Genomic DNA, 21,843 nt, shown 5'->3' with positions numbered 1-21,843 from the left:
TATATATAGAGTACCAGTCAAAGGTTTGGACATACTCAGTAGTTTTCATGTGTTTGATAGAAATGGATATTTATCTTTATCAATGTGCCAATACATTTTTTAAAAATAGAGGCAAGACTTTTCTATTTACTGCTTTCCTTTACTATTACTGCTTGAAAGGACTGCCTTTTAATTTATTATTCACATACAGTATGGCTGCAAAGCCCCATTTTTAGAAGCCTTTCCTTCAGTGTCCTAAAAGCCAACTCCATTAGTTAAGCTTTGATTAGTCATTTTAAATGCTAATTGGTTGTTAGATAAAACCTGTGATTGTGTCCACTTGAGTTGCAAGGTACTGGAATGGCTAAAGGTCAATTCTGGGTTCAAATATAACCAAAATAAAATTGCTTTCTCAAGAAACATGTCAATCTATAGTCTTTTTTTTTTTTTTTTTGCAGAAAGAAGGTGACAGATTGCCAATAAACTGAAGATTTCATATGAAGGTGTCTGGAGAGAAGATTACAGTAGAAAAAGATGGCGAAGGCCCAGATGCACGTAAGAGGATAGAAGGACATCAACGTGTGTAGTTTGAGAAATAAATGCCCTATAGGTCCTCAGTTGGCTTCTTCCTTAAATACACACCAAACACCAGTGTCATTTGCAAACAGAGAAAAGATGACACGGGGACGTTAACAATGCTAATAGACTTTTCTGTTCTTCATCTGTCCAATGTCTGTGCTCTTTTATCCGTTTTAATTGTTTCTTTTTATTTGCCAGTTTCAGTTATTATTTTTTTTTGTAAAACTCTTCCTCTTAGGCCAGCATCGTCCATTAGCCCGTTTACTTTACCTTGAAAACGATGTCAACAGCTTTCATTTGTTTAAACCGAGGCATAATCAGTCTCAGGGACTGCTGCCATTATCCACCTACTTACTGAAAATGAACGCATCAAAAATTGCCAATATATGTATAGCTCTACTAAGATGAATTAACTTAAAATGAACGATTTGATGATGTTGTACGTGATTACTTTGCACACTGTGTAGGAGGCTTTTCCCTCAGCCTGGTGGGGTGCACGGGATATTTTGCAAAACATTATCTGTGTTTTATTTTTATTTTTTTTTTAATTAATATTCTGCCTGGTAGAACATTTTATATTTACAAAAGGTAATTTTCATAAATTAATGCAGTGTTAGTTTAATAATAAAAAAAAAAGTGGCAAAAAATGTGTGTGAAGCCAACACCCTTCTGCAGCCGGAAAGAAAGTTAAAGATTATTAGCTAAGAAGTGCCTCTGGCTGTCTTTGCCATTGCTGTTAGTCAAGTCAAGGTTCCCACCTGATGTACTTGGTAAGTTTATTATTATTTATTTATTGATTGGTTGTATTATCTGTCCTGTGAGTCTGCAGTCTTGTTTTTTTATGTATCTGCTGCTGTATACATTTGAATTTCCCCATTGGATTAATAAAGTGGATCTAATCTAAACTGTGTATGTACAGTATGTGTGTTGGTGGCAGTGGGACTCATTTATGATAAAATTCACCAGACCCACATCCTATAGTACATCACACAAGCACCTTTGTCCCTTTTTTTTTTGAGGCAACGTCGTTATCATATCTTGGATTTTAGTTGAAGTGTAAACACTGTAATATCATTTAAACGTTTCCATATAACTGTAAGATGTAAATCATTAAATGCCCACGTGTACAATTCAAACACTAAGTTGCTATTTCATCGTATTGATTTATTACAAATTATAGTTTTACATATTACAGTTTTATCATATTGATTAAACCTAACGTGACTGGAGTAGCAGTTAGTGGTCAGAACTATTACGGGCCAGTGACGCCCACCAACCTCAGTCCGCACGGCCGCACGCACAGCACTGCACTGCACAGCGGACAAGCACGGCATCGGACCCCTCGTGGCTTACAATCGTCCAGGGACAACACCACACTGTTAACTTTTTTCTCCTTAATTGAAAGCGATTTACAGTATAATTCGTAATGTTAACTTATGTTTGATCTAGACCATAAACAAAAACAAAGAAACTGACGGACATTATTTTTCCTCGAAAAACATTACAAGTATTACTTTGCATACATTTGTTTGCGGTTAGATTCAATAGATTAAAACTGATAGACCGCCCACCATCGCTTCGATCTGTCACGGCTCCTTCGATGTGGCTCTGATGATCATTTCTCTTGTTGGGATCAGAGCCTAAAATCACAGCCTGACATCTCGATCAGACTGAATGTGGGATGTGGGTGGAGTTGTCGGTGTTGAGGGGTGGAGTTTTGAATATAGATTGTAAAAAAAAAAGAAGGAAGTCTGTGGTGTGTGTATTGTGTTGGATTGTAGCGGATCACTCTCTTGGCGTTGGTCTCTGTTAACTTGAAAACAAGCACCTAAAAAGTATTTTCAATAAAGTTAACTTTGGAGCCTTCAAGCCTTCTGTGTCGCTCCTTGTTGAAAATTAGGACAAGGGAACTCAGGGACAGGGTTTTACCCCAGAGCACGTGGCTCTGGCTCTGGAGCTTCACACCACTGAACACGACGAAGGAGAAGCTCCCCTGCGTCACCCCGACCACGGTCTGGAGACAGGCAGGAAAGGTAACACTCTTCACAAAATCCCCGACGGGCACACACTCAGGCTAATGGATTTAAAAGGCTGATCGGCGCTCTAATAAGTGCTTCATCATCCCTCGCTCTCTCTCTCACACACACACACAAACGCGCGCGCGCGCACACACTCTACTCGGCTTCGGATGCTGGCTCCGCCCCGTTTTGACAGCTTCTCGCTCTGGTGTCCGTGTGGCTCCACCACAATTTTTAAGCCATAAACGGCACGGGCATCTTATTTATGAGTTTGTTGTCATTTAAATAAGCGACTACGATATTGTGGTAACACTGTGATGCTAATACCGAAAACATAATGTGGTCTTATTTACTGAGAAAGCACAAGTTCTCAGCACAGGGTTCTCTAAAGCTTCTCTTATCGCCAATCAAAATAACTGCGCTGTTTCCCAGATATTGCCTGCCCGCCGCCGGTATCTTCGCGCACGCTTGTGATTCGGTCGTCTTATGACCACAATTGACAAAATTCTTTTTCCCCATCATGTGTAGAGAAATAAATTACATCCATTTTCTTTTTTACTGGGTATTCAGGTTGTTATGTATTTAGAATCGTTGCAATTTTTCAAGGCTTTTAATAGTTTCGTCACAAAAAATATATTTTACAGTTTCATATCTTTTGATCATGGTTACACATTTTGCAATCGCTTTAATAAATGACGTCCGTCGATTTTTAGGAAACGTCGTCTTACTAGTTTTCTTCTTCAGCTTGTTGTAATGCATTAAATGTTTACTAATTGATGTTTTGAATGTTTTACCTAAAGGTTTCAGGGGGGCTCAGTTTAGGCTCGACAATCAGAGTAAACTGCGCGCCGTATTCTGTAGCAACGGACGGCTTTGACATCCCAGGATGCTCTGCGGCGCTGCACCTAAATCTAGACTTTTAAATCCGTATAAGTTAACTGACGTTGATTCTTAAAACAGTTTGTTGTGTTTAATTGCAGCTTATACTGTTCTATTGAATTTGTTGGTTGAGTTTGCCTACCTCCACTAACTGGTTTATGCGTCCCAGTATCGAAACAAAAAGGGGTTAGGCTTGATTTGAATATTACCGTCTGTAGTGCTTCTCTGCATTACGTGTGTGTATAGCTCTACCAGTATTAAGAAAAAAGTTTTTAAGTGTTCTTTTTGATAATTCGTGTGTGTCTGTTTGTCACAGTATGTTGAGGGGCAAAGATTTAAGGCGTGAACTCTGGCCACTGAGCCACCATTAGTTAAGAATTACTGCACGTATTTTGTTGTAATGTTCTTTGAATTGAGGAGAGAAGAAACGTTACGTGTTAAGGCCATGTCAAGTTAAGCCGATGTCACACTTTTTTTGTCATTGACGGAGTTTTGGTTCTGCCCACCTTAATGGTTGCCCCTGTTACTAAAGTTAAACTCAAAAAAGTGTTTAATTTATTTATGAAGCCCACAACTAAGGTAAACATGCTAACAAAGAATACGACATTTTAATTCGTTTTACTTTACCAACTCTTTGTTTCACATCACCTACCCTTAAATGACAGAAGCATTCTGTAATACAGAAATTATGGATTAGTTTCCTATTTCTGATTTAACTTGCAGTATAGGTCACTCCAGCTTGTCTATTTTATATTCGGTATTTACCTCCTTTATATGTCAGATAGCAGCTCCTGTCCACAAAAAGGACCATCCAGCAGTCGCGCACGCATCTTAAACGCTTAAAAGTGCCACCTGTATAAGCAGCGACGCCGCGCACAAAAGCAAACTTTAATCACAAGTCACAAACTCCTCGTGGCAAAATATTTATTAAACAAAAACCGGCCCTGTAAAGAAGAAAATAAAAAAACGAAAACGCTCCAGGTTTCCACCAATCCATCGGTTTCTTAAACCAACGTATCCAAAGCACGGACGCAGGTGAGCTGGAGCCTAACCGAGCAAGAGATCGAGCGCAAGGCAGGAACAATCTCTGGACGGGGTGCCAGCTCATCTTTGGGTAAACACACACACACACACACACACACACATATATCAGGGCCAATTTAGTATCGCTAATCGCCTACCCATTCATGTCATTCGAAGCAGAACAACACCTGAATATTACGCCTTGCATACATTTTGTGACTTGTTTAAAAATGAAGTTGTCACAAGTAGGCCTACAACAGGCAGACAAAAAAAAAAGTTTTCAATCGTTGCAATATCGTTAATGGAACTTTTGCGCTTCTTCATAATTTCAAAGTTTTAAATGTGTTAATGTGAGATTTAGGTAGCAGCACGGTAATGTTTTTATGGTTCATCTGCCCCACAAGGCCTAAATGTCAAACTCGGGCTATGCTTTTTGTCGTGGGACGTGTCAGATTTGTCGACCTTAAGTCGCTGATCTCGCCGCTGCACCAAGTCAAGTTACACGACTGCAAATCGCTGGGTATGTGTACTTTACCGATCGAGTTACAGGACTTTCCAGAACATTCGTGCTCTCTTCTTTTTCTAAGAGCCAAAAATCATGCTGCCTGACGGAGCCGGGCTGGTGACTGTGAGGCTAGGGATCTGCACTGCCAATCGAAATTCAAATCTCATAAATGGCTATAGGGACTCTGCTCTGTTGGGCCCTTCAGCAAGGCCCTTAACCTGCAATTGCTGAACGCTCTGAGTAGTGAGAAAAATCCGGGTACTCCCACAGTCCAAAGACATGCAGGTTAGGTGCATTGGCGATCCTAAATTGTCCTTGATGTGTGTGTGTGCCCTGTGGTGGGCTGGTGCCCTGCCTGGGGTTCGTTTCCTGCCTTGCGCCCTGTGTTGGCTGGGATTGGCTCCCTAACTCTGTAGTTAGGATATAGAGGGTTGGATAATGGATGCTGCGGTGGGCTGGTGCCCTGCCCGGGGTTTGTTTCCTACCTTGCGCCCTGTGTTGGCTGGGATTGGCTCCAGCAGACCCCCGTGACCCTGTAGTGAGGATATAGTGGGTTGGATAATGGATGGATCCCTACGGCAAGAGCTCAGTTTGATGAACAGAATGTGTCCGGTGTGAGTGGGGTTGAGCAGAACTGAACCCGTGCCATTTCTGCAGCGTTTGGTGTACAGTATATGGACTTAATTGTGGGAAGACTAGAGCCAGCCATTCGCTGTGTCTGTTTCACCACCCTGTGTATCGTGAACTCTTTTCCTGGGCTGTGCTGTTCCCACACCTGCCTATGATCTCAGCGGTCAGAATACCCCCTCAATGGAGCTGCGGTAGAAGTTCGCCAGTTGTTACTGCATACCACACTTCCTCAAACATCTGAGGAAGTGAAGGCACTGCTCTATATTTATTTATTTGTTTATTTAAATGATGGCTGTGGTGTTTTGTGACCAGTTCATTCGGAGATGTGGAGACTGAGAAGTTTAAGTCTCTTACACGGCAGTAACGTTACCATTGCGCCCCCAATCCCTGGACAGGACACCAGCACGCAGCTAGGTGGGCACACGCACACTTCAGGGGCATCACAAATCGGGATTGGCAAATTGGCTGGGATTGGCTCCCTAACCCTGTAGTTAGGATATAGCGGGTTGGATAATGGATGGATGGAAAAAGCTCTATATAAATGCAAAGAATTAATAATTACTAGCAAAATACCCACGTGTCGCAGCGGTGAAGTACTGCTTTAAAATTTTTAATAAGAAGAAAAGTAAACCTTTTTAAATTGAGGGAAAATATACCAATAATTATTTGTTAAGGATCTCTTTGTATACCACGTAGTCAGTTTGCCCCTCCGGTTGTAATATGACCAAGCTGTGCGCTCAGCTTACTCTTGAGCATGAAACGTATAGTAGGCCATGTGAAAAGCAATCTCGCTTCAAATCAATGCCAACCTTTTGTAGGGTCTGTCCCTGAGACTTATTATTTGTCATTGTGAAGCAGAGCCTTACTGGAAATTGGAGGCGTTTGAATTGAAATGGGTTTCATCGCTAAGCTTTGCATCCAGCTTTTGAGAGTTTAAACATTCATAAACATCAAAGTGTCCACTACTCAAATTGTCACCTGTAAATCTAAGATGTTTAAGAGGCATTTGCGGTTGTCCAAAGGTGTAAAATATTTGGCCATTTCGGTACACTTGAAAGCAACAACCGAACAATTCAGCAGCAGCCAACAACTCACATGCAGAACCATAGGTGAAGGGCTTAAGCATTTCACTCTTCTAGTGCTCCTGTGTAGTATAATTATCTCCTGTACCGTCATCAGTCCACACCTTGAACCTGACCCAGTCATTCAATACATAAGACACAATGTTCCTCCAGATATCAAGAGTGAGCCTGATATGGCCGTGCAATATGTAACACAGAGAATGGAAAAGGCATTTGCCATCTCAGGGCATGGAAACCACTCGGTAAGTGACAGTTCTTGGATCGATGGTGATCACCTTGATAGACATGTTAATGGGGATATGGTTGGAACGATAAAGGAAATGGGTACCTGAACAATGTAAACTAAGTCTAAAATACCTACACAATAACTATAATCATAATAAACAAACAATAAAACAGTGGAGAAGCCGAGGATTAAATAAAAAGGCTGCAGTTATCAGCAGGGAGACGTGAATACCGTGGCGAAGCAAGAAAGGGAATGAAGAGACCGGAGCGACGGATGGCCTTATATAGGCAGGCAGCCAACGTGGGGATGGGGGACCCAACGCCGCCTCAAACGGCGACCGAGCTGCAGGCTGTGGACGTATATATGTACGTAAGTAGGATTCAGTTAGCGTTGGGAACCCGCGTACCAAATTTCTTGAAGATGGGCCCATAAGTATCAAAGACCATTGTAAAGTTCAATATAGCGGCCGACAGTGGCGTCATACCACCAAAATAAGTACGTGCATCGGTTTCGGTTAGCGCAGGGAAGCTGCCTACCAAATTTCGTGAAGATGGGGCCATAAATAAGAAAGTTTAACATGGCGGACGTTGTCGACCGTTATGACTGTTACGCATAGAATTTCGAAATGAAACCTGCTTAACTTTTGTAAGTAAGCTGTAAGGAATGAGCCTGCCAAATTTCAGCCATCTACCTACACGGGAAGTTGGAGAATTAGTGATGAGTGAGTCAATGAGGGCTTTGCCTTTTATTAGTACTATATAGATTATTATAAGGGTTAATAGCTGCAGCAAATCGCAGTCTCTGTCCTTTTTCCCTTTTCTCTCAATTGACCAGTTATTTAAGTCTACAGACACAGGACAGCCTCTCCTCTGTTTGTGAGGTCCAAAGCTACCCTACGACATCACGTAACCTAAACAGTGTCAGCCACCAACACTAACCTTAACCATGGTGTAACCGGGCATTCGATAGGCATTTCGTGACTGACATTGGGCGCAAGGCAGGTCCAAACCCTAGACAGAGTGGCAGTCCATCACAGGGCGAACACACACACACACACGTCAACCACACTCTAGGGACAATTTAGGATCACCAGTTTACCTAACCTTCGTGTCTTTAGACTGTTTGAGGAAACCATGGCACCCAGAGGAAACTCCCACAGACACGGGTAGAACAGGCAAACTCAGCAGGGAAAGAACCTGGGACATGAACTCTGGTCTCCTTACTGCGAGACAGCTAGCCTACCACTGCCCCACCGTGCCTCCCTTAGATGATAACACATTTGTGAAATCCCAATGGGTTCCTGGTTTTGAAAGGACTCCTGCAATAGGGCTAAGTTCAGGTTTTCTTAATCTTTAAGTGTCCTCCTATAGCCCACCATACAGTAAAGAATTTTTTTTTTTTCTACACGAAATTTGTCAAAGTGCAAAGAACCAACTTCATACGCGAATAACCTTTCAATGAATTTGTGCTCAGTCAAGCAATAGTAAGCAATAGAACCACACAACCCAGAAAAGAGCCATGAAGTGCCATTAAAGAACCAGGAGTTTTAAGAGTGTAGGTATTGTGGACATGCAATTGAATTCTGTGGAAAGCGGCTGGCGCTGTACGAAGGGTTAACAGCTGCAGTGAATCGAAGCCAGCAGTCTCTGGCCTTTTTCCACTCTATTTTAAGACATAAAACATGAGACAGCAGACAGAGGAGCTTCTAATCTACTTGTGAAGCTCAAAACACTCGTGTTCCTTATTCCATGTCACTGAATTCTACACGCCAGCTCAACACTCTTTTGTTCTCAACTGACAGGCACACAAACAGTCTGGGCCTCCAACCAAAGTGAAAAATCAAACCTGTTTGACATTCTCATAACCAGTAGCAGACTACTTGGTCTCAGTCATTGGGTATGTCACATCAGACAATCGGCCTCACGTGAGAGCGCTGCCAACTGTGTCCGACTGGCTAATATTATGTAAATGAAGGCTACGACTGAAAATCACTGGAGAGGTCGAGTAATGCAACATAGGCTTTAAAAGATGTTTACATCCATTTTCAGTCATAGCCATCAAGTACTGTCGCCTAGCATCCCTAGTGTTAGACCCAAGACTGTGAAAACATTACTCAAAGGCAACTGTACAGACGTGTCTCGCGTGCGCGTTACACCCGAGGATTACTCGGACTGTAAAAGTGCTAACAGCGTTAGTCCCGAACGTTACCCGGGTAATGGTAGAGGCGTGTCTTACGCAAGTGTCAGGCCCAAGCGTTACCCAGGCAACGGTGTGGCCGGGTCTTCTCCTAGCCTCATTGTGGCGTCTCGGAAGAAAAGACTCTCAGCAGCCCAGGTGTTGCACGCTCTTGACAGTGACACGAGCAGTGATGTCGAGGAGCCTCTCATCACCAGTGAGAATTAAGTGAATCTGTCTTCCAAGAAGTGAAATTGTCATGGACAGAGAAACCGAAAGAGATTCAGATGAATCCGAAAGTGACGCTCGATCGCATTTGGGTTTCTGTTGACCCTGCTTCACATAAGCTAGCACCACCTCGTTTTGATTTTGTGGAGGCATCCAGGAATAACAGTGAAGATTGATAACCAAGATCCACATACTTACTTGAAGTTATTACTTGATGATGACGTGATCGAAAGAGTTGCTCTTGAGAAGAACCGTTATGCTGAACAGTGTTGGGTAAATGACCGTACACCTAAGCAGTTCTCATATTCAAATATATACTGCACAAAAGACATATTTTGACAGTACATACAGTACTATTATTACTATTATTATTATTATTAGTAGTAGTATTATTATTATTATTATTTGTGTAAGAAATGCCTTTCAAATTTGTGGATGCAGCGGGTGTATGGGTGTTTATAAAAATGGCTGGTGTACAGCGAGCGGTGTGGTGCCGTACATTAAGGCAGAGTTACTTGCGATTCTATTAAGGCAGAGTATCGCAATTCAGTGTTATATTTAAAAAAGAAATATTAATGTGATGTTTGTTCATGTCTAAGTTACAACTGTTGTTGGTTTTATACTTGTAACAGAAAGAATAAAAGGGCCAGACACTGATTACTCCTGGGTTCGCTTCCCGGGTCCTCCCTGCGTGGAGTTTGCATGTTCTCCCCGTGTCTGCATGGGTTTCCTCCCACAGTCCAAAGACATGCTGGTTATGTGCACTGGCGATCCTAAATTGACACTAGTCTGTGCTTGGTGTGTGGGTGTGGGTGTGTATCCTGCCCGGGGTTTGTTCCTGTCTTGCGCCCTATGCTGGATGGGATTGGCTCCAGCAGACCCCCATGACCCTGTACCTAGGATATAGCGAGTTGGATAATGACTGACTGACTGACGCTGATTACTACACTGTTGAACTTGTTATCTGAACGCAGCCTGATCTTTTAATAAAGAACACGGAGGATTCTGCGCCTGCTGGTCTTCGTTCCCTTTGTGATGGTGCAATGCAAGCCTTCCGGATACATCTGTGTGTTTAATCGACACGCTGTAGCGAACGAAGTAGCCAAAACCGGCATTCTAAGGGGTCCTGAGTCGAGCGAATATCCTCAATTTCTACCGTTATTATACTCTTTACACTTCTGATTTTGCACTTTTACAGTAGGAAGATGAGATTTAATAAAAATAAAATTTAACGCTTTTTATGTTTTTGTTTTTTTTTTACATTGTAACATGACACTAAGGTGGCTAGTGTGTCATACCCAGCGACTCACTCCAATGAAACCAGACGTCGCCCAACAACCTCAAACAGGTTTGACTTTGTGTTTAGTCGCTGGAGTGGGCTCTTTACAACCAAGGGATGCTCTTGCTCGTAATTTCAGGTTTCCTTGATCTGTTGGATTCTGCTGCACATTAAGATTTATGTTTTGCTTCAAAACCCAAAGAACCGATTTCATACAACCCATCCCAGAATGAAACTGGTTTTGTCAAATAATGACTCCACAACAGCTAGGGGTCTCCAACTCCAGTCCTAGACTGCTACTCTGGCTGCCAGGGCTGGATTAACTATTAAGCAAAATAAGCGGGTGCTCAGGGCAGCAGGAAAATGGGGCACCACAGAATTTTTCCATTGCTGGATTTAATGGACTATATGGTGCAAAACTGCACACAAAAGGGTCTTCCTCACCCCACCATCTTACTGTAAGTTTTTTTTCATTTTGAAAAAAAATATTTTATGGTTTATTATTGTTTTTATTTTGAATTAGATTGATAGATAGATCTGCGGTGCGTTGGCACCCTGCCCAGGACTGGCTCCAGCCTTGTGCCCTGTGTTGGCTGGGATTGGCTCCAGCAGACCCCCGTGACCCTGTGTTCGGATTCAGCGGGTTGGAAACTGGATAGATAGATAGATAGATAGATAGATAGATAGATAGATAGATAGATAGATATTTTATTAAAAAATAAAAAGAAATTAAAAAAGATATATACAGTATGGGGGCACCAAAACCTTTTAGGTGTTTAGATCGTCTAAAGGTCTTAATCCGGCTCTTGTGGATGTAAGTTTTCATTCTAACCCGTTTCTTAATTAGTGATCTTTTTTTCTGCTAATGAACTTCTTTTCAATTCATTTTAAATTGCTTTTTTTTAAGTTTCGGTCCTCTGAATCGCTTCATTTTTTTTTCTTAAACGGCACCCAAACAGAAATGAGACGTGAACTAAGTCAACAGAGAGAGTAGGAGCTGCAAACGCCAACCAGTTTCTTAATGAGAAGACTTTTCTTGCTGTTAATTAAACCCGTTATTTAATCTGGTGGCTTGATGCTGCTGTCATTTTGGCCAGTCGTTTCCAAAACTGTTAATTTTATCTGTTCTAAGAATATCATAAAAATGTTTGAGCTGATCAGCATTACTGAGACCGTCACCTTTTGTTATTTTCAGATATTGCATGATGGACACGTGTCATCTGGTCATGTATTCGCTCAATTTCTATCTCAGTATTGTTTGGCTACAAATTAAGATAAAAAAGTAAATAATTAAGGGGCCTGAGTCTTAAATTGCAAGTCAATGAAATTAATGCAAAATAGATAATTAGCAGCTTAAACTGTAGGTCATAAATTAAGATATATGGCACGAAGACCTCAAGCACTGGAGTTGGAGCCCCCTGGTCTACAAGGAACCACACAACTCCATAATGTGGCACTAAAGAACCGTATACATATATAGCGTTTGATTAAATTCCGTTAGAGTTAGCGTTATTGGCTTGTGTTCTTGTTGGATTGCTACACTCATCTACATGGAACCGGCTGACATGGCTGGATTAAGTCATTTCAGCATTTTATTGTATTTATTTATTTTTTTCTTCAGTGTGTTTATGCGTTTGTTTCTCCCACGTCCCATATAAGTTCAACTCTAACGTGCCCTCCTGTGAATGCGTGCGTACGTGTTTGCGAGTGCGGACTGCTATGGAGCAGAGCCTTCTTAACAGCCACGCCGGCAAAGTAGTTTGCTGGGACCCAGGTTTTGATTGCAAAACAGAAACATACATAGTCATCAGAAATGGGCTCCTATGCTCCTGGGGGCAATAAGTTAAGACGGCCTTTCTATTGAGGGGCGTTCTGGTCAAGGTGGAGTCTTATTTCGTGCCTGGTTCTGCCAACATATGTTTTGATCACCTAATCGGATTTAGTAAATGGGTAGGCGGATGAATTAATTTATGATTATGTGATTTTGTTACCATGCATGTTCACAAACTAGTCATTTCAATAGGTTAATAAATATATACGTGCAGCTTGTATAGCGTACATAACTGTTCCGGCCGAAGATCAACTCGGTAAAGTTAGGGTCCAAACTCGCCATCCTTTATTCTGTACCCGCTTTTCCAGTTAATGATCATCGCAGCCGGAGTCTGCCTGTAAGGCAGGAGCGCCAACCAAAGGAATGCGGTGCCAGGCTGTTTGAAATTAGTGACAACTACTCGCACAAATACTAGTTGTCAGTCTATTAAACTTTGACAAATGCCTCGTGCATTCCATTGTTCACGTATTTAATAGCTATTGCTATCGGTCTCGACTCAGAGCCCGCGCGACTCTGAATGAGATTAAACGGACTATTAAACGAATATAGAGAACTTGTTTGGCTTTATGTAACTTTAACCTGTTCTGACTTTAAATTCATAATTAACCCCTTGGGTACGTTTCCAGCTATGTCCTAAACTCGCTATTCCATTACCGAATGTCAGGGGAGCCAAACAAACCCCGTGTGGGACGTCTGTCCATCCTAATCCACACTTCAAGCTTGATTTCAGATCAAGGTAATATAAAAGCTTTTTTGGCGGTAAGGGGGAAATCTAGAGTGATTTTGCAAACTCCACGCAACGATCCACCAAAACGGGAATTGCCATCGCACCACCAAATACGTTCATTATGCGTATCTGTTTATTCACGCACTTACCTGTTTATAAATGCATTTGACTGTCAAACTCGTCTGTTCATGTGCGCTTAATGGAGAGAAGCTCTCGGCGCTCCTGACGGAGAAGATAGTGCATGCGAGATTGCAAGACTACCAGCAGGCGGAGCTTCTGCGGACTTTCAATATTTAGATTCTCCAATCCACGTGGATGTAACAGGGCAGGCTGTTAAACAGAGGAGTGGAGAGAGAAAACGAGAACGAGACAGAGGGAGAGAGAGGCACAGAGAGAGAGAGAGAGAGACTAGGGATCGCCGCGACGAAGCCCTACTGGATACAGTGAGCGCTTTGGGTGCGTGAGAGGAGCAAAGTCGGACCAGAAATTTAGTTACCGGGAGAGACTAAGACGCCGTTTACCGTGCGGCTTCTGGGATACTTGTTTCTTGCTGGATAGTAGGAGCGGCTGCGTGATGAAGTGACGGAATGACAAAAAGAGAGCGTTATGGGATTAGCGGCATAGCGGTAAATCAGGAGCTGGAGACTTTTCGGATTTGAAGTAAGTACGGCGAGACACGCGTTTTGCCATTGACTAGAAAGCTGAATAAAGAATAAAAAAATGCAGTGGGCTCTGAAAAAAAAGTTAAATGTTGTGGAACAGCAAACCTCAGTAACGCATTTTGTTAACAGATATTCTTGCCTTGTTTCTTTCTTTCTTTGAACACTTACACGTAACACAATCTTTTCTCACTCCGTATAACCTGATAGTTATTCTTTATCATTTTCTCAAGTTCTCCCTTTCTACGTAATGTGTGTTTTACGAAAAAATGAAGTCGTTACGGTTGTTTTAAATATCCACAAATCTCCGTGTTTACGCAGAATTCCGCAGTTGTCCCAACTTCCTTTGTAGACCAGCCCCGTATTGTTCTTTAGATGAACCTTTTCAATGGAATGCGAAGTCCTACAGTGCCACTATCGGGGTATCTTTATCACAGCCCCATCCCGTTACAGTTTTTTTTTCTGATATAAGCAATAGGATTCCTTTCATTTGTTAGCCCACATGTTCCCAAGATTTTACAAATGTGCAGCCCAAGCTCTTTGACACTTCTGGAAGTACTCGTTCATTTGTTTTCAACCAAAATTGATGTAAAATTAAGAAATACGTCCGTCGTTGGGTGTTTATGATCCACTCGATCTTCTTTCTACCATCTTGTCTCCGAGTGCTTCCCATTTTCTTATTTTGTGGATCCTGTCCTTATAGTTAAGTTTCCGAGAGATCGAAACAGGAGATCAGTCATCGTGGAGCCGGCCATTAAAAAATCACGATTTATTTTTAATAATTTAGTAGAAATACATATAGAGTGTACTTCGGTCCATTCGAATCGGGGTTCATGCGCGGTTCAGCAGTGCGCTGCCTAACCCACGACGTTTTTCAAGCTGTATAAATAATAACCCAAAAAACTATAAGAAGCATTAATTTACTGAGGTTGGCGTTGGATTCGCAACTTTACAGATCTCATTGGCCTGATGATTTTTCCACGAAGTGCGTGAATTATGAGTTTTGATTTAAAGCACAAATTGGTGAAGTAGCACATGACTCCCTCCTTCTTACTAGACTTCGTGCCGGTTAGCCTTGCGCCTGCGTTTCGCTCTGTGCTGCCATCAGACGGGTGGCAGCGCTGCACTGTCGTATGAAGACCGGGAATCGCGGCGCGTGTGCCGGGTGAGTGGAGTTTGCATGTCGTCCCCGTGTTCGCGTGGGTTTCTTCCCATAGATCAATGACTTGCAGGTTGAGTGGATTTGTGATGCCCCTGAAGTGTGCGTGTGCCCACCCAGCTGCGGGCTGGTGTCCTGTCCAGGGTTTGGTGGCGCAATGGTAGCGTTACTGCCGTGTAAGAGAATTAAAGTTCTCGGTGTTCACATCTCCCGATGAACTGGTCACAAAACACCACTAACATCATTTAAATAAATAAATAAATAAATAAAATAAATAAATAAATAGCAGCGCCTTCACTACTTCAGATGTTTGAGGAAGTGTGGTACGCAGTAACAACTGGCGAACTTCTACCGCAGCACCATTGAGGGGGTATACTGACCGCTGAGATCATAGGCAGGTATGGGAACAGCACAGCCCAGGAAAAGAGTTCACGATACCCAGGGTGGTGAAGCAGACACAGCGAATGGCTGGCTCTAGTCTTCCCACAGTTAAGTCCATATACTGTACACCAAACGCTGCAGAAACGGCACGGGCTCAGCTCACACCGGACACATTCTGTTCATCAAACTGAGCTCTTGCCGTAGGGATCTATCCATTCATCCATTATCCAACACGCTATATCCTCACTACAGAGTCACGGGGGTCTGCTGGAGCCAATCCCAGCCAACACAGGGCGCAAGGCAGGAAACAAACCCCGGGCAGGGCGCCAGATCACCGCAGTGTCGTAGGGATCCCAGGATCAAAGGCAGCACCTCTCGGTTCAAGAGCAGTTTTTACCCCTCAGCAGTCCGTCTACTCGATAACGTGTGCCATCGTTAGAATAAGTAAATTGAACAATAACATACGTGTACATTAAACATGGAACGATATACTTAATGTGAGGCTTCTGTTTTGTCCTGTAGTCGTACTGTCCTGCACTTGTTTAGTCGTATTGTACGTGGGTGATGTGTACGAAGTTTCATGTGCCTGACTGGACAGAGCGAATAAGACGTCCTGTGTACATCTGAACAAAAGGAAAACAAGGAATCTCCGTCCATCTCTAACAAGGACACTGCGGTTTGATTCCCGGGGATTCCCTGAGCCTTGCATGTCAGTGTGGATTTACTCCACTCTCCTCATAAAGACATTAAAGTTAGGCGAACTGGTGTTACAAACTGGCCTTGGTGTGTGTGTTCATTCTGCAAATGGGCTGCCCAGGTGCTTTCCTGCCTTGTGCCCGATGTTTGCTGGGATAGGCTCCAGCTTCCACACGACTCTGCCCTGGAGGAGTGGGTTAGGAAGATGGATGATTTATTATTATTAGAACTATTGTTCTTACAGCAGAGAAAAATATGTGAATAGCAGGGCTCTATAGAAATAAAATGTATTACTATGATTAGATTAATGGATGGAAATATTGAGGACAATAATTATAATGATAGTGTTGCATTATTATTGTTAATCCAGGTGTTGCTCCTGCCTTGTGCCCTGCAGTTGCTGGGGTAAGCTCCAGGTGCCATTCAACCCTGCCGTGGAAAAGTGGGTTAAGAGAAGGTGGATGAAATATCATTATTATTATTAGTAGCAATAGTATAGTGCCTGTAGCGGAGATAAATATGTGAATAGATTAATGGATGGAAGATATTGAGGACAACAATTATGGTAATAATTGATACTGATATTATTATCATTAATAATAATTCATTATATTAATATAGCGCTTTTCTCAGTACTCAAAGCGCTATCCACCCAGGGAGGAACCGGGAAGCGAACCCACAATCTTCCACAGTCTCCTTACTGCAAAGCAGCAGCACTACCACTGCGCCACCTCTGAGGACAATATTATTATTATTATTAGAGGTAATGGTAGTAGTATCGTGCCTATCTTCTTCTTTTGGCTTCTCCCATTAGGGGTCCCCACAGCAGATCATCTTCTTCCATCTCTTCCTGTCCTCGTCATCTTGCTCTGTTACACCCATTACCTGCATGTCCTTTCTCACCACATCCATAAACCTTCCCTTAGGCCTTCCTCTTTCAGGCACAGATTAAATGATGAAAGATATTGAGGACAACAATTACAATGATGATGATATTATTATTATTATTATTATAACATTAGAGCATTATTATTATCCAAGTGTTGTTCCTGCCTTGTACCTTTTGATTGCTGGGATTGGCTCCAGCTGCCCCTCAGCCCTGCTCTGGTTAAGCAAGTTACGGGAAGGTGGAAAAAATATCATTATTATTAGTAGTAGTAGTATTGTGCCTGTAGCAGAGATAAATATGTGAATCGATTAATGGATGAGAGATATCAAGGACAACAATTATGATAATAATTGATATTGATATTATTATCATGGGTGGCGCAGTGGGTAGCACTGCTGCCTCGTAGTTGGGTGACCTGGGTTTGCTTCCTGGGTCCTCCCTGCGTGGAGTTTGCATGTTCTCCCCGTGTCTGCGTGGGTTTCCTCCGGGGGCTCCGGTTTCCTCCCACGGTCCAAAGACATGCAGGTTAGGTGGATTGGCGATTCTAAATTGGCCCTACTGTGTGCTTGGGGTGTGTTTGTGTGTGTCCTGCGGTGGGTTGGCACCCTGCCCGGGATTGGTTCCTGCCTTGTGCCCTGTGTTGGCTGGGATTGGCTCCAGCAGACCCCCGTGACCCTGTGTTCGGATTCAGCGGGTTGGATAATGGATGGATTATTACCATGATATTATTAGTGGTAGTAGTAGTAGTACTGTGCGGGGTGGAGTGGTGGCTCTGAGGCTAAGGAACTGTGCTGGTATCCTGAAGGTTGCCGGTTCGAATCCCCGTCACTGCCAAAAGAGATCCTACTCTGCTGGGCCCTTGAGCAAGACCCTTAACCTTTAATTGCTCCAGGGGCGCTGTACAATGACTGACCCTGCGCTCTGACCCCAAGGGGTATGCGAAAACTAACAAATTTCTAATACGATAAATCGTATAAGACGAAAAAAAGAAAAGCTTAAATGATGAAAGATACTGAGGACAACAATTGCAATGATATTATTATTATTATTATTATAACATTAGAGCATTATTATTATCCAAGTGTTGTTCCTACCTTGCACCTTTTGATTGCTGGGATTGGCTCCTGCTTTCCTGAGGCCCTACCCTGGATAAGCGGGTTAGGAAGATGATTGAATTATGGTGATTATTATTGTTGCTGCAGCGGAAAAAAATATGTGAATAGATTAGTGGATGGAAATATTGAGGATAACAGTTATTATAATGATGATGATGTTATTATTATTATTGAAGAATTATTATTATTATTCAGGTGCTGTTGCTGTGCCCTACAATTTCTGGGATAGGCTTCAGCTCCCCTGTGACCTCGCACTGCAAAAAAATAAAAAACATTATTATTATTGATAATAATAGTAATATAATAATAAATAATGAGGTTACAATATATTTTTCTGTCTGTATATTGTACAGTAACTAACTTTTTATTCTTTGAGGCACATTACAATAGAAGTGAACGTCTGACTATAAGCTGAAATGCACGCACTGTAATAAATATGCCAGCCATTAACCCATCAAACATGCGATCAGGAGCACAGACCAGCGTACACTTTACGTCGGTAAAATAACGACAATCAATAGAAAAACATGTGATGCCATTTAATTTTATACACTCATAAGAATGAATGTTTAACGAAGTTATGGCACGTTGTCTGGCGGAGAAGGAAAGTTTGATTTTGTGGAGTATGGCGTCCTACAGCGTTGCTGGTTTATAGAAAACAACCCACCATAAATCAGCTTCCATGACCTAAAAAACCCTTCAGCACTCGGGGGATTGGAGTACGTTTGCTTAACTCTGTTTTAAATTTTTTTTCCCCCCAGTGTGCATATGCAGTTCATCAGGAACAATATGGTAAAAGGTAGCGTTTCCTTAAGCAAATATCGTAACTGTATGTTAATTTAGAAATCGGTGCCAAGAAAAAAAATGTTTTAAGCTCTGAAAAATTGCATCCTAGTCTTTATGGCAACCACACAAACCTTTTTTTTTTTTTTTTTTTTTTTTTTACCTCGGGTGCACATTCATTAAAAGTAAACAAGTACATACAGCAAATACATCTGATCATTTTGAGTTAAATTAATGCAAGGTAGCTGTTTAAAGCTTAAAAATATATGTTGCCGGTTACCATGTGGCAGTGCATTAGCGCAAACCGGACACGGTCAATAAACAGCAACTTTTCCTTAAACAGCTTGGTGCAGTAAAATGGAAGGTATAATACGATTTTCTTTCTCGTTTGTTGGTTCCGTGGTTACCATTTTTCACAGAAAAAGAATATATTTTGCACGGGTTCACACTGCAAAAATATTATATTGTTCTGTACGTTTCATTTCAGCGCTTCGGTGTTACTGAAACAGTGCTTTACCGTTTGACATTTTACAGTTGTTTGCCTTCGCTATAGTTTTACACTGTAAAATTATCAGCCAGTTTTTACAGTGTGTCTGGATAAGCGGGCTGAATCCGAACACAGGGTCACGGGGGTCTGCTGGAGCCAATCCCAGCCAACACAGGGCACAAGGCAGGAACCAATCCCGGGCAGGGTGCCAACCCACCGCAGTGGATGGATTATTATTATTCTTATAACAATTAGTAATAGTATTGTGCCTATATAGTGGAGATAAATATATGAATAGATTAGTGGTTGGAAGGTATTGTGGACCACACTTATGATGATGATATTCTTATTATTATTAACATTAAAATGTTATTATTATCCATGTGTTGTTGCTGCCCTGTCCCCTGTGATTTCTCGGATTGGCTCCAGCGCCCCCATAATCCTGCTCAGATGATAGCGGGTTTGGAAAATGGATGGATGGGTGGGTTGGAGAATGAAATGCTCTGGTACTGTCAAATTATGTTGTATGCGATTGGTCCTGCTAATTTGGATTTCTTTCCACTGCCCATATGAAACGGATTTAGAATTGTGAGTGTGTGTGTGTATGTTGTGTTTGGGTTGGTTTGCCCCGTGCTGGGTCCAGCGTCTCGACCCTTCCAGTGTGGATTACAGTGTGGACCGCTGATTGAGCTCGAGTTCGTCCACACACTTGTAAAATGGAGCGATTGAGTTAAATACTAAGCAGTTCTTTGATATCTGGTGTTACTTCAAGGCAGCAGACTGGATGTCTCCATGCGCAGACGCTACTTCATTATCTTTCGCGCACTTACAACTCCCGTGACAATTCGCATTCTTCTCGGTCTGTGTAAATGATGTGGTCAATGCTTCAGCGGGCTCTCGTGTTTGTAAGCAGCCGTTGCAAATTTGAGCTTCTTCAAACTGTTGCAACGACAGCACTGAGTATCGATGGTTTCAAAGGTGAACGATCATACAAACAGCACTATCGGGATATTCTCTTAATGCCCGTAGTGGCGACGTTTTGGACCCAATGTGTGCCGCACCGAACTCAAGACTGTCAAGTCAGATTTGGAAAGGGACCGTTTCCTATAGAAAACCGGCGGAAATTTGTTACAAAGGATCGGATTTCCAGGAGTTCGGTCCAAATCAAAAAGAGTTCAATACATTTAATGGCGCGCAGGGATCGGCTCGGAAAGCCAACGCGCTCGCAGTTTGGAGCGCCGCGCGGAGAACAAAAGCGAAGACGGGGGCGAACGTGTCCACCGAAATGTCCTCAGATGCAAGGAGGGTTATTTTTAATTCAGTTCAAAAAAATGAAAGGAAGAAGAACAAAAAAAAAGCAAAAGTGAAAGCGCATATTAGAATGGAATACTGTATTCTCAACTGCCGACATCTGTCTTAAAGCTCCGTAAAGCAGAAGCAATATCTGCCCTTGGGGGAATAGAGGACCGGTGGGTTTTAACGAAAGCGCTTTCAAAAAGGGTGGGATGTTGCTTTGCGGTCTCTTTATTTTGTCAAACTAAACAGAAACAAAGTCGAGGACGAATATCTACATGTTCGGGTAAACATCGCGGCGCGAGTTCAATAACAAGGTATTTTGTGTTAAATCACCTCAGTCGGACCACTGACAGTGGAAACAGCAGTTTCCTTCAATGGAGACCCCGCGTGGAAGGCGAAATGTCTTACGATACGAGATAAGAGCGCCTTTTGCCTTTGTAGCGAAGCTGATCATCTGAACGACTTTTCTGTATGAACTTTTTTTTGTTTGTTTGTTCTTTATTTCGCCTTATACAGTTTCTTGAAATTAGGAGTTTGTTACTTTTCGCATACCCCTTGGGGTCAGACCGCAGGGTCAGCCATTGTACAGCGACCCAACTCTTTTTGGCAGTGACGGGGATTCGAACCGGCAACCTTCTGGATACCAGCACAGATCCTTAGCCTCAGGGCCACCACTCCGCCCTTCCACCACTTGTCCACTTTTTGTATATTCACGTTTTCCCTCTAATGCAAAGCAACTTTAAAATGTTTATCCACTTGTACTTGTTGAGCAACTCTCTTCATGCAAAGAAACTTTAAAAATATTAATAAAGTTGGATTCCCTCTAGGAGCGCTCACCTGGCATTAAATATTAACCTAAAAGTGAAGTGAGGGACTAAGCCAATGCAAACACGAAGTAAATAAACAGACCTTACATCCTACATTTTGCCTTTTCTCAGCAGCTTCCCCTGTTAAAGGCCAACAAACCACAGATAAAAATACTCACATTAGTTAATAAATATTCTTCATGGACTCGTGCCGTGTCCAGGTTGCATCTTGCCTTGCTGCCGCTGCTGTTCCCGCTCGCACAGGCTCCAGTCCGGCCAAGACCTTAAAATGGATTCAACTGGTTTGAAAAATGTGATGTTACAAAGAAAGGTGAAAAGAGCAAAGCCAACACTGTTGCAAGAATAAAAGTGTTATTACATACGTATCTATTAATGCATTTGGACACTTCA

At 42.4% G+C, this 21,843-nt stretch overlaps 1 protein-coding gene and 1 long non-coding RNA gene across 4 annotated transcripts in view; one reads left to right on the top strand and one right to left on the bottom strand.

Moving 5' to 3' along the window:
* Positions 1–13,434, bottom strand: part of LOC127530100 (uncharacterized) — a 27,082-nt gene extending 13,648 nt beyond the window's left edge. Inside the window, exon 1 of the long non-coding RNA XR_007936631.1 lies at positions 13,311–13,434. This is a non-coding gene — a long non-coding RNA (uncharacterized LOC127530100). The remainder of the gene's footprint in view (positions 1–13,310) is intronic.
* A 113-nt stretch (positions 13,435–13,547) lies between these two features.
* The window catches only part of LOC114664049 (CMP-N-acetylneuraminate-beta-galactosamide-alpha-2,3-sialyltransferase 1-like), a 400,960-nt gene continuing 392,664 nt past the window's right edge, over positions 13,548–21,843 (top strand). For all 3 annotated transcript variants that reach the window (XM_028818032.2, XM_051936015.1, XM_028818033.2), the window contains exon 1: positions 13,548–13,821. The gene's annotated coding sequence lies outside the window, so the exon portion shown is untranslated. The remainder of the gene's footprint in view (positions 13,822–21,843) is intronic.

This window comes from Erpetoichthys calabaricus, chromosome 13 (genome assembly GCF_900747795.2).
Source record: "Erpetoichthys calabaricus chromosome 13, fErpCal1.3, whole genome shotgun sequence".
Lineage (NCBI taxonomy): Eukaryota > Metazoa > Chordata > Cladistia > Polypteriformes > Polypteridae > Erpetoichthys > Erpetoichthys calabaricus.
This window is presented reverse-complemented; position numbering and strand designations above follow the sequence as displayed.